Source organism: Cyprinodon tularosa, unplaced genomic scaffold (assembly GCF_016077235.1).
Source record: "Cyprinodon tularosa strain WSP-4 unplaced genomic scaffold, ASM1607723v1 ctg1165, whole genome shotgun sequence".
Classification (NCBI taxonomy): domain Eukaryota; kingdom Metazoa; phylum Chordata; class Actinopteri; order Cyprinodontiformes; family Cyprinodontidae; genus Cyprinodon; species Cyprinodon tularosa.
This window is the reverse complement of record NW_024037965.1, coordinates 83,393-96,307: the sequence shown is the minus strand read 5'-3', so window position 1 is coordinate 96,307 and position 12,915 is coordinate 83,393. Positions and strand designations below refer to the sequence as shown.

Genomic DNA, 12,915 nt, shown 5'->3' with positions numbered 1-12,915 from the left:
AGACAGACTTGAGAGCAGTGTTATTCCTGACAGAAGCAGTAGCCAGGATTCAGAAATCATTAGCAAAATCAGAAGCAGACCTCTGTCCCTGGCTTAGTTTCAGCAAATCACGGAAGCTCAGTGACTTATACGGATCCTGGTTAAAAGTCTGCTTAAAATCAAAAAGAAACACCTCAAAAGTGCTGCCATAGTCAGAAGACAAAGAAAACTATCTCTCCCCTACACATTCCAGAGCTCGGTCTGTGGGATGAGCAATAATAAAGGAGATCTTAGTTGAATCCAAATAAAACATACTTGGAGTGTGGTTGAACCGGGTAAAACATTGCTCCAGGAAACCCCGGCACTACCTGGGGTTCCCGTCGAACCAGGGTGGACTGGACAGCTGACACTCAGAAAAAATGGGAGGAAAAACTGCTAGGTTAGCTCGAGGCGGGGCTAGCTCACTGGCTGGGCCCAGGGTTAAATCAGTCACACAATCGTTTAACTCAGTTTGCTGGTTTTCTAATTCAACCAAGGAGTTATCATGTCTGGTTAGGTCTGTTTGTTGTTAGTTGATGGCTCTCTGAATGGCCTCTGCTGGGTCACGGTTTGGCCAGAGTGTTCTGTCATGATGTGAGAACCACTCAGAGAGCAAGCCAAAGGTTTAACAGGTTTATTGAGGTAAGGGTAGAAGGGGGGTATGATCTGGAACTCAGGGAGCTGGTGAACAGGAACTAGGAAGTCTAGAGGGGATTTAAAAATGGTTAGTTCAGCGACCGTGGAAATCTTGAATGACGTAAGGAAAATGCTAGTGAGGGACTCACGTTCTTCTCTCACTTAGCATCTAGTCTGTGTGGGTTGATCCAGAGAAGAGGGGACATGTTGAAGAGTGGACAGGTAGACATTCTTTGGACCCGGAGGAGCACTGGAACGGACTGTCACTTGGATTTCCGTGAGGAACATGAACGGCACGTGTGGAGGTTTCTCCCCTTCTCAGTGTGAACTCAGTAAACAGTCCAACGGCACATGTGGAGGTTTCTCCCCTGCTCAGTGTGAATTCAGAAAACAATCCTTCCAGGGGAAGAAGACCAAACTTCCAGTACGCAGGAGGACTTCCTGCCAAAGGCAGGGGGTCTCATTCTTTTGGTCATGACCCAAAGCTCATGACCATAGATGAGGGTAGGAACGTAGATCGTAAATCGAGAGCTTTGCTTTTTGGCTCAGGTCTCTCTTCACCACAACAGACCAGTACAGCACACGCTTCACAGCAGACACCACTGTCTTAAGGGCTCAACTTCTGCCCATTGGTTGGTTAGCAGCCACCAGCCACAGTCACAACAAACATGGCTACCTACGATTAAGTTGTCAGTGAGCTGAGACATTTAGCAACTGTTTTTGAAAACCATGCTAACATTATAAGTACTGGCTTTATTATTTTTCGTTTGGACGCTCTGACAGACTGTGTTTCAGTTAGCGGCACACATGGACACAGATGTCAACAATGTAGCTTTTCAGAATCTGGAGGAAGCGGCCCATCTTCTTAACTCATTTGCTAACGACCTCTGTGAAGTTGGTTTGAAGTTGGATAATGGATTTTTAACCAACATAACCAAATCAGGCATTTCTAAGTTATCTGATAAGCTTTGTTTTTTAATAACTCCGTGCTCTCCCAATTAAACTGACCAAGGAATTATCTTATTGTGTTGATAAGGACAAACAAATGTTTCATTTTACCAACTTAAATTACCTATATAAAAAGAACTTAACTGTACTTAGTAAAATCAATTAAAAAGTGCTTCATAACTTAACTAGCTTTTGTTAGTTAGACACTCACCAAATTTGGTTTTACCTAACTTACTTTATTTGGTAAACTTGTAGTAGTCTTAAGTTGACAAACTAAACAAGGCAATTTCAATTTCCACACAGTGTAGTTTAATAAGATCAAATCAAACCACTTTAGTTTTGTGGCACAAACATTTACTTTTTCAATAAGTGTCATGAAGTGAGGACAGATGGACCCAGTATTCAAGGAGAGACAGTCAGTAGGAAAGTTCAAAAAGTTTATTAAATAACAAACAAAAACTAAAGTGGAGTTGTGGCTTGCGGATACTGCAGGGGGGAGGCAGGGCTCCGCCCAATCTCTGACACTCTGTGGCAGAAACACAGGTAAGTGACCACGATCATCTGAAGATGATGATCTCAGTGAGTCACTTACCTGGTTTAGCAGTTCAGTTCATACCACTTGAGGGGGGTGCAATCCAGCCAATGGGCTGACAGCTGACGCGGCTCGTGTCACCCAGAATGTCACCGGTACTGCAGTTAGGGAGGAGTTGCAGGAAGCCGATCCAGGCCAGTGATACAGGGCAGAACAGGAACAGACAGATCAGACAGGACCCAGATCAGGCAGGAACAGACAGGTGGTAGGATCCAGGCTTCCAGACAGGTTCGGAGCCTGAAAGAGTTCAGAAGCGTGGCCATACAGTCACGCACAGGAGCAGACAGGATCAGGTGCAGACTTGCAGGCTCGGTGGCAGAGGGTAGCAGAGACAGGACGTGGAACCAGAACTTGATGAAGGACCTTTAAACTGGTCTCCTCCTTGGAGCCAGGCATACTGGGATAAAAACTGAACCTCCCCACATATAGAGCCAAAAACCCAGAGGACTCAGCGGGGGAGAAACAGTGGACGATCAAGAGACGAGACAAACACAAAACCCTCTTTCCACTGGCTGCCAGGATCCAGGACATGAACCAAAAAATAAACTGCACAGACAGGCTAACAGCAAAACAGTTAAACAGACTAATAGAAAGACAAATAGATGATCTGGCCCTGAATGCTCAGACTGAACATAATATAAAACAGAGGAAAGGTGAGAAGAATAAATTATATGTATTGATCTCAGGAAGTTGGACCCAGAATTCAAGGCGAGACAGACAGTGGGAAAGTTCAAAGCGTTTAATAAACAAACAGGTGCGCGGGGCTGCTCGTCTGCTGTGGGGCGGATCTCTGCAGGGATAGGAGAATACAGTTAGACAGGAGAGCAAGGAGCAAAGGAAAAAACCAAACCATCAGTGCCAAGATCATGACATAACTGAGGCAGGGAGGGAAAACATCAGGTGAAAGAAATTTCCAATTAAGGAGGAGCAAAGATCATGATAATAAGACACAGGTAAACAATCATCTGCTTGAGTATTAATCATTCTCCATCACCATCACTGGGCTCAAAGATGTTTAACAGAAATGAAATTGAACTTCATTGATCTCGCAATGGAGAAATTAATTCTCTGCATTTAACTCATCTCCTTGGGAAGCAGTGGGCTGTCACTGTGCAGTGCCCAGGGAGCAGTTTGGGGTTGAGGGTCTTGTTCAGAGACCAAGATGGGGAACGAACTGGGTACTTGCAACCTTCTCAGCACTGCTCGAACCACTATGCCAACACTCCCCAACTGTATTTACTTAAGAGGAAATAAGTAGAAAAGGTTATTCTATTTCCTTCACATTAATAAGACTATGGCTGCTGATTTTCTATGTTGTGCTAATATTTTCAAATCCTATTATAATAAGAAACGACAACAAATTCACTGTGGAAGAAAAGAACAAGATACACCAGGTTTAGGATAAATAAATAGTTATAGTTACATATGATAAATACATTTACTTTTTAATTTTTTATCCATTGCATATGTATGTAAAACAAAAAAAATAAGTTACCAGCATTACCTGTATTCTCTAATGGCACATTTACATAAAACGTATTTCTAGCAACAAAGTCACCCATTTGGGTGCTGTCGCTCACCAGACATATAGGCAGCAATTTGCATGGGAGGCAACAGACTGCAGTCCTTTTGCTTCAGTGTCATCAAATAGGAGGAGCTTCTTTCTGCTGCTTGCTGGTTTCAAATTAGCATGGCCGATCTGGATTTTGGTGAGTGAGTCAATGTTTCCATGCATCCATCCATCTTCTTCCGCTTCTTTGCGCGGGTAACAGCTTCAATAGAGGGCCCAGACCCCAAAGCCAGTTACAGAGACTAAGTGAAGTACCATCAGAAAGCACATAACCCTGCAGTTATGTGCTAGATTGTCTCAGGGGCCTCTCTCTCTCTCTCTCTCTCTCTCTTTATATATATATATATATATATATATATATATATATATATATATATATATATATATATATATATATATATATATATATATATATATATATATATATAACAAAAAAATGTTTTCTCACCCCTCGTGGGGTGGTATGTGTCATCCTCAAGCTCGGGTCCTCTACCAGAGGCCTGGGAGTTTGAGGGTTCTGCGCAGTATCTTAGCTGTTCCTAGGACTGCGCTCTTCTGGACAGAGACCTCTTTTACCTGGAATCTGCTGTAGCCACTCTCCCAGTTTGGGGGTCACAGCCCCCAGTGCTCCAATTACCACTGGCACCACTGCTGCTCTCACTTTCCACATCTTTTCTAGCTCCTCCTTCAGTCCTTGGTATTTCTCAAGCTTCTCGTGTTCTTTCTTCTTGATGTTGCTGTCGCTTGGGATGGCCATATCTATCACTACTGCCTTCTTCTGCTGCTTGTCCATCAACACGATGTCTGGTTGGTTAGCCATCACATATATATATATATATATATATATATATATATATATATATATATATATATAACAAAAAAATGTTTTCTCACCCCTCGTGGGGTGGTATGTGTCATCCTCAAGCTCGGGTCCTCTACCAGAGGCCTGGGAGTTTGAGGGTTCTGCGCAGTATCTTAGCTGTTCCTAGGACTGCGCTCTTCTGGACAGAGACCTCTTTTACCTGGAATCTGCTGTAGCCACTCTCCCAGTTTGGGGGTCACAGCCCCCAGTGCTCCAATTACCACTGGCACCACTGCTGCTCTCACTTTCCACATCTTTTCTAGCTCCTCCTTCAGTCCTTGGTATTTCTCAAGCTTCTCGTGTTCTTTCTTCTTGATGTTGCTGTCGCTTGGGATTGCCACATCTATCACTACTGCCTTCTTCTGCTGTTTGTCCATCAACACGATGTCTGGTTGGTTAGCCATCACCTGTTTGTCAGTCTGGATCTTGAAGTCCCATAGGATCTTAGCTTGGTCATTCTCAACTACCTTAGGAGGTGTCTTCCATTTTGACCTTGGGACTTCCAGCCCATACTCATGGCAGATGTTCCTGTACACTATGACAGCTACCTGGTTGTGGCGTTCCATGTATGCACTTCCTGCCTGCATTTTACACCCTGCTGTTATGTGCTGTATTGTTTCAGAGGCATCTTTGCACAGTCTGCATCGGGGGTCCTGCCTGGTGTGGTAGACCCTGGCCTCTATTGATCTTGTACTGAGTGCCTGTTCTTGTGCTGCCATGATTAGTGCCTCTGTGCTGTCCTTCAGTCCAGCCTTTTCCAGCCACTGGTAGGATTTTTTGATATCAGCCACTTCTTCTATTTGTCTGTGGTATACGCCGTGCAGCGGCTTGTCCCTCCATGATGGTTCCCCTTCCTCTTTCTTGTCCTCACTTTCGGTTTTCTCCTGCCTGAGGTACTCACCGAGCCATTTGTCTTTGGGGGCCATCTTTCTGATGTACTCCTGGATCTTAGTTGTTTCATCCTGGACAGTGGTCTTGACACTCACTAGCCCTCGGCCTCCCTCGCTACGCTTGGTGTAGAGTCTGAGTGCTGGATTTGGGGTGGAACCCTCCATGCATTGTGAGGAGCTTTCTCGTCTTGATGTCAGTAGCCTCTATCTCCTCCTTTGGCCAGTTTATTATACCAGCGGGGTATCTGATGACTGGTAGGGCATATGTGTTGATGGCTTGGATCTTGTTTTTCCCATTCAGCTGACTTTTCAGGACCTGCCTTACTCTTTGTAGGTATTTAGCTGTGGCAGTCTTTCTTGCCATCTCCTCGTGGTTTCCGTTATTCTGTGGCACCCCAAGGTATTTGTAGCTATATATATATATATATATATATATATATATATATATAGAGAGAGAGAGAGAGAGAGAGAGAGAGAGAGAGAGAGAGAGAAAACATTAGACATAGACAGACACAGAGAAAAGTTGAAAATGAGTACAGTACCTCTCATGTGAGCAGAACAATCTGACGAATACTACAGTTAGACCACTCCTCTGTAAGTTCCTCCTTCTTAGTGTTAGCAGGTTTGAACAGCATCTGTTCACCACATCCTGTCAGGAGACAGGGGTAGAGAGAAACAGACACATATTAGTCTGCACACAAATCTGGACTTAAAGTGAGAACGTCAATGACTACAAACACAAAGGTAAACAAAAAGACATCAAAAAAGTTATTTCATACTTACTTTTATTTACATGCTAAATACACAAAGCCAGTAATCCAAAACTAATGCTTTTTAATATTTGACGTGACAGTTTAGAACACCTGTCATCTTAAGATTGTTAAGTTGTTGTTTTTTTTACTAAATTGTGTTAAAAACTGTCCTGGCTTTAATGTTTAGAAGGTTTAAAGAAATTTATTACTATTTATTGTAATAAACTAACTTTTCATTGCTAAATTCAATGCCGTTTCAATGTAGGTGGACAAATTTATTTTAGTTTCATAGCTTTTGTTTATATCATAAATGGAGCTCAAAGTACTATAAGACAAATCTTACAGCTTATTATGCAATGTTTTTACGTATTGCATCTATACATATCTTCTAATTACATTTTTTAAATTAATCTTGCTTTACTAACAGATTTTATGCTATTTGACAGGTGTTATTTCCCCTTTCTGATAAGCTGATTATTATGAGCTGTGATCAGTTATAACCTCTGAATAATACAAAATAATTAAACAATGTCATGTGAACATGTTTTATTTAAGCAGGTCATAAGAACACATTTCATCACAGGAGATGATGAGACTGCATGAAATATTTGTATTGGTTACATGAGGACCAGAATTGTTGGCAAAGACTATGAGCATAAAAAAAGAATAGGCTATCATTTCACAGAATCAATGCATACAGATTCCACACAAATTTGTGTGGAATATTGTTTTCAGTATGCATGATCACTATCTCTGTTCTCGGGTAAGGCTGGTCTATAGGAATTGGAAATGATCAATGATAATAGAAAAGAAAATTCAAGTGGTTAAAGGATGCACCCCAGGGACTCATTGGCTGTAGCAACCTTGTTTTTTGTGGGAAATATGTGGGAATAATGTAAAAGACTAACTATAATTTTGTAGACATTTCAAGTAGAAACTTATTGCACAGAATAACATGAGAAAAATTGTTGGCAGTTGCAGGCACTCAGAATCCATAAATGACTGGTTGGATCAGTCAGGTAACTTTGCCATTCGTTCTGCTTTGGTACATTTGCATCTTTCTTCTTTAATAGAAAGAGGAATGGAAGCTATGGATGACTCATTGCCACAACTAAGAGTAGGTGTGGATTGTTCAGTTTTGATAGAGAAGGTACAGAATACAAGGAAATACAGTGATGGAAAATAAAAATCAAATGGTGTTAAGAAGTTAAGAAGTCTAAAACAATGCTGTTATAGTAAAATATACAACACTCTTGTCCAACAATCCACATAAAAGCAATCACATAATAATCCTAGCTGTTTCAGATCAAAACATAATATTGATCTTAAACAGCTAGGAAACCTTCCATCCATCCGTTTTCCTTCAAGCGTATCCCAAGTGTGGCTGCTGGTGCCTATCTCCAGCTAGCTATGGGTGAGAGGCGAGGTACACCCTGGACACACTGGGCAAAAAACCATTCACTCACACACGCACATCTAAAGAGAATTTAGAGAAGCCAATTAACCTAACAGGTCATGTTTTTGGACTGTGGGAGGAAACCAAAGTACACGGAGAGAACCCACACATGCTCAGGGAGAACATGCAAACTCCATACAGAAAGAACCCATAAGAAGAAATAATTTGAATCCAGAAGCTTCTTACTGTAAGGCATTAGTGCTACCCACTGCTCCACTGAGCAGCCAACCGGGAAACTTCATATAACAAAATAGAGTTTTACCTGTTTGACATCCGCATCTGCCAATTTCTCTATATCCTCACAGTTTAAATAGTTACGCAATAAAGTCAAGTAATAAATCTGTTGTCGGTAATTGGCTTGGTGCAAAGTGCAGCAACCCTTCTTTAAAATGCTTCAACACTTAATGAGCTGAATTGTTTATACTAGCATTTTACAATCCTAACTACAAGAGGTATATATCAGAGTTAATAGAGCAACTGGCCTTGTAACCAGCATTAACTTAAAAATGAGACAATGCTAAAAATCACATGTTCTTGTGTCTGTTGTGTTCAAGCATGTCTCCATGATGGTTACTGTAAATTCCTATAAAATCTTGCCAGTTGCTCATGAATAGCAATTTTTTTGCAAGCACATCAATTAAAGTTTTGTCTTTGGACAAAGAATTACTGGATTTAAGTCATGGAAGACTCAGATAAATTGTGTTTTTTTTGTCTTTGCATTTTAACACAGGATTGGATCCAGTCATCATTGATAATGGAAGGCCAAACTTCAAGAAAATGTCTTCTTCAGAAGAATATTTTTATTTTCCTTTTCTTGACTTTACTTGTTTTATGGGTAATTGTTTACAGTACTAACTTTACTGATCACATAACCTGCACATTAGCAGAGGTGAGTATTATTCATCTTTAAAACATTAACTCCAACTACTACAGCATCAAAGGCTGTCAAAAATCCCATATTTTTCAGAGTTAAAGTAATACTTTTTTACATGTTATCGCCAGGGATAAATCCTATACTCCAGAGCAACTTATAAATGAAAAATAAACTGCTAGATTTTCAATTAATTTGCCGTAATGAAACATTTTTACATGACAGAGTCGCTTCATGTTTTAAAATGACAACGGAAATGGAATGCATCTTGGGCACTGTAGTATGGTGGCCGACCTATTGGTCACACTGGTCATGATCAATCAGAAAACACAATACAATGAAAAATAAAAAAATATATGCATTACATAATATTACTCATAACTTTACAAGAAAACAGAAAAGACCTAAAAAAATGGCACCAAAAATGCTGTCTCAGCATATTGCACTTTTCCACAATCACATTTCCAGAACCTTGAGTGACATAGTTGTTGTTAGTAATGATAGGTGTTGCAGAACACCATCAATATATTCAAATCAGGATTTTTTTGTAATTGCTTCCTTGTTAACTACACTTTATGTCCTGCTTCGTTACTCTTTGGGTGTGACCCACTAGGGACCGTATAGGTATGTACGTACCTGTTTGTTCCTTATTTGATTAACTGTTAGAGAACGCCTAGAGAATTGATAAGGAAACAAAAACAAAAAAAATCAGGAAGTAATGATTAGTTACCAATGAGTCCAAAGACGAACTAATAATAAACCTAGGGTGTTTTGGAATGTGCACCCTAACCCCTATTTACACCAGTATATATTAGTTGTGCCACTTTATATGAGTGTCTAAATGTCTAGTGGATTAAAAAGTAGGGGACTCAAGATTTACCACAATGCAACTTAAAAAGTTGTGTCTATCAATGGTCACTAGATGAGAAGATATATCCCAGAAAGCTTTGCAAGAGCTCTCCTCACAGAGAATCTTGTGAATTGTTTTGGGGGAGAGAGAACAGAAATGGTGCAGGCACTGTATGGGGAGCAAAGGTCACATGACCAAAGTAGTTGTGATATGTCTGAATTATCAGTTTACTGAGTTCAATATAAAGTCCACTATATAGTCTTCCCCTCCATATAGTGATTGAGGGGTTAGGGTGGATATTTGGATGCAGCCAAAAGGGTACTCAACCAAGACCCATGAGGGGACAACTGGTTTGTTACCTCAAATTTTGAATAGAAATTCTCTGTGTTAGTTTTTCATAAACGCTAAGTCACAGCTTATGAAAAACCACTTTACTGAGTATCAAATTTTTGTGTATTAATTATTTTTTGGACTTTGTTGAATCAAGCATCATATCAAATAATTACTATGGATTTGCTAATGACCTAATCATTACCTGACCATTATCTAATGTTTTTGTGTACCCTAAAGTAAAGTGAAACATTATAAAAAGTGTTTACTGAGAAACTAATTATTGCTCAATCACTACCTGATGATTATCAATGTTTTTTGTGTACCCTTAAATTAAGTGTAACCATTAAATCCTGATTAGTTACGCTGTGTTTCCCAAGTAAATAAGCAGTAGTCCCATGATAAGGTTGGATTTGGTGTTCCCCAGTAAATACCGGTTAACTACCTCTTAGTTACCTATTATGAAAGCAAATCATTAGCACATTTCAAATGAAAAAGAATTATTAGAAATGCTTTTTTCATTTTAGGAATGTGGCTGCATTTTTTGACTCATAAATGAAATTAGTAATCAATAATCCTGTTTGCATTTTCATTTTCTTCTTTTACTTCTTTTACTTAATTAAAATGAAAAAGACATTTGAGATTTATTTTTCAAAATGTACCCCAGCAAATACATACCAAAATTCTATTTGAAATGTAAAATTTGAAAATGAAAAAGCATTTCCAGAAATGCTTTTTCATTTTAAGAATGTGGCTGCATTATTTGATTCATAAATGAAATTTGTGATCAATCATCCTATTTGCATTTGCATTTTCTTCTTTAAGAATGTACATTTTATGCCATAATCAAACAGAAAACACAGCGGACATTGCTTTTTCGTTTTCGTGGTCTGCCAGCAAAGTTGAATTGCCGGGTCTTTAGCATCACAGGTCATGGCAATCCCTCAAATTGTACAAAGACTTTTAGATCTAGCTGAGCAGGTAGAATCCAATTCAACCAGTTTCCCGTCGCTACACTTACAATGTAATGCAATGCAGACGTGCACAGCGGCCCCTACCGAACAAGATGGGTAGCCCAGTCAGCAAGGACCTGAGGAAGAGCGGCTCCTAACGTCGCTCATAATGCTTTTTCGTTTTGAAGTTATGGACAGTACTTTGCTGGCATATATATATATATATATATATATATATATATATATATATATATATATATATATATATATAATATTTATGTATAGATATGCAAAGATATATATATAGATATGTACGTTGATATATAAAAATACATATAACATTAAATTGACTTGCCAGACAGACAGACACAAAAATGCACAGGCAAAGTTTTTTGTCCACTGTCATTACCAAACACATACTGGCGCCATGTTGCCTTCATCAGAGGTGAGGAATGCTAAACCGAGTGCAAGTACTGCTGAGTGTAGGGAAATACATAATACTATGCCAGGTTTGATACAATACATTTTATTCCTTATTTGGACAGTCATTCAATTTTTGTTTTTTGTTTGTTTGATTTATTTTTTATTTTTGGAGAAGCTGAATATTGAATTTTCATTAATTGAAAAACCAGAATCATCTAACTAAATAATTTGTATTTTTATTCAATCTTTGCCTTGTGTGGTATCTTATTACTGTCTCTATATCAATTTTTTTTTCTTTCTGGTTAAAGGAGAAAGTCCCAGCCACCAAAACACTGAAACATCCCACTGAGCCTCAAAACCATACAGCTGTTTGCTCCTTCCATTCTGTGTCACCTGCAGATGCTCTTGAGTCAGAATTTTTAAAGGACTACATTGCCTGGCCTGAAACACCATCCCTGCCATCTTACTTTTCTCTGAATGACACCAGCAATGCAGCACACAGCACTTTCACAATTCTCCCTCGTAATGGAGGGGGAAGTTGGCAAGTAGGGGATCAAATGGAGGTTTTGATAGAATAGAATGACTTCAATGGTCACCACAAGAAGTCTGGTGGAGACGTCCTTTTTGCTCGACTGCACAACCCCACTGTTCATGCAGGTGTGGTGGGGAAAGTGCTTGATCATCATAATGGTTCCTACACTGCTGTATTCTCCTTACTTTGGGAAGGAAGTGCACAAGTTGAGGTAAGACAAAGAATTTTCCTGTTAAGTGTTATAGGAATCTACCTTTTCTAAGGGTCCCTTTCTTATTGTTCTTAACTAAATAAGCTGTTTGTTTCGAAGGTTCTGGTTATTGAGGACCCTAAAACAGCTCTGGTAGGGTATGGGCCTTACTTAAGTAGCTTATTTCCTGTATTTACAGAATCTTTTAAATAAATTCCTGGATCCAGATGGTATTTGGGATCACCAGCAAAATGTAATCTTTTGTTGGCAGTCACAATATGGGATTTCTCTGAAAATTTAAATTTATCTGAAAATCTGTCCATATCTTTTTTGAGTTATTTTAAAAAACAAACAGATAGAAAAACAGACAAACTATCTCTGGTGTAAACAACCTCAATGGCAGAGGTAATGAAACAGAATATAAACATTTAAAGAGCTCAAATCATAACGGAAGCAGGGAAGTCACTGCTGTTGGGTCTCACTGAATAACGGAAATAGGAAAGGTTTAAAGGGCTTGTCTGCAGAGAGAAAAATTTGTCTTTTTTTTCTGATTTCTGAATTCAGACATCTTTTTCTTGACAATACTTAGATAGCGGATGAAGTTTATGTGGGGAAAGCTGACAAATATTTGCCATTAAAAGTCACTGCCACTCTGTCCCAGGAGTGTCTTAAAAAGTATGAAATACTCTTGCAATATACAACTCTTGCCACAGTGTGCAAAATAATGCATTTCTTGGTTCTTGGAGAATATTCACACCCCTGACTAAGTCTGCCTGATGGCTCCATCTTGGGACACTCAGTGACAAAACTCATTTCACCAATTAAGCAGCTAAATCTGACATTATGTCAGAGGTCCTGAGCCTTCTACTTGCTGCCTTCAGGTCTCAGACAAGGGTGTCCAAGTGGACAAACCTTGTGTTCCTGTTCCTGAGCTCCTCCGTGGGTATTTTGTGGTATTAGCTATAGTCTCCAAACTTCCTATGGCCTTCAGAATAGCTCAAGAAAAGTGCACAGAACACCTCGTAGAATAGTCTTCCTGAGA

At 39.5% G+C, this 12,915-nt stretch overlaps 1 protein-coding gene across 1 annotated transcript in view; it reads left to right on the top strand.

The window, feature by feature from the left end:
* The window catches only part of LOC119798186 (NXPE family member 3-like), a 50,672-nt gene that overhangs the window by 12,377 nt on the left and 25,380 nt on the right, over window positions 1–12,915 (top strand). The window contains exons 2-3 of the mRNA XM_038307539.1: window positions 8,455–8,613; window positions 11,460–11,894. The gene's annotated coding sequence lies outside the window, so the exon portion shown is untranslated. The remainder of the gene's footprint in view (window positions 1–8,454; window positions 8,614–11,459; window positions 11,895–12,915) is intronic.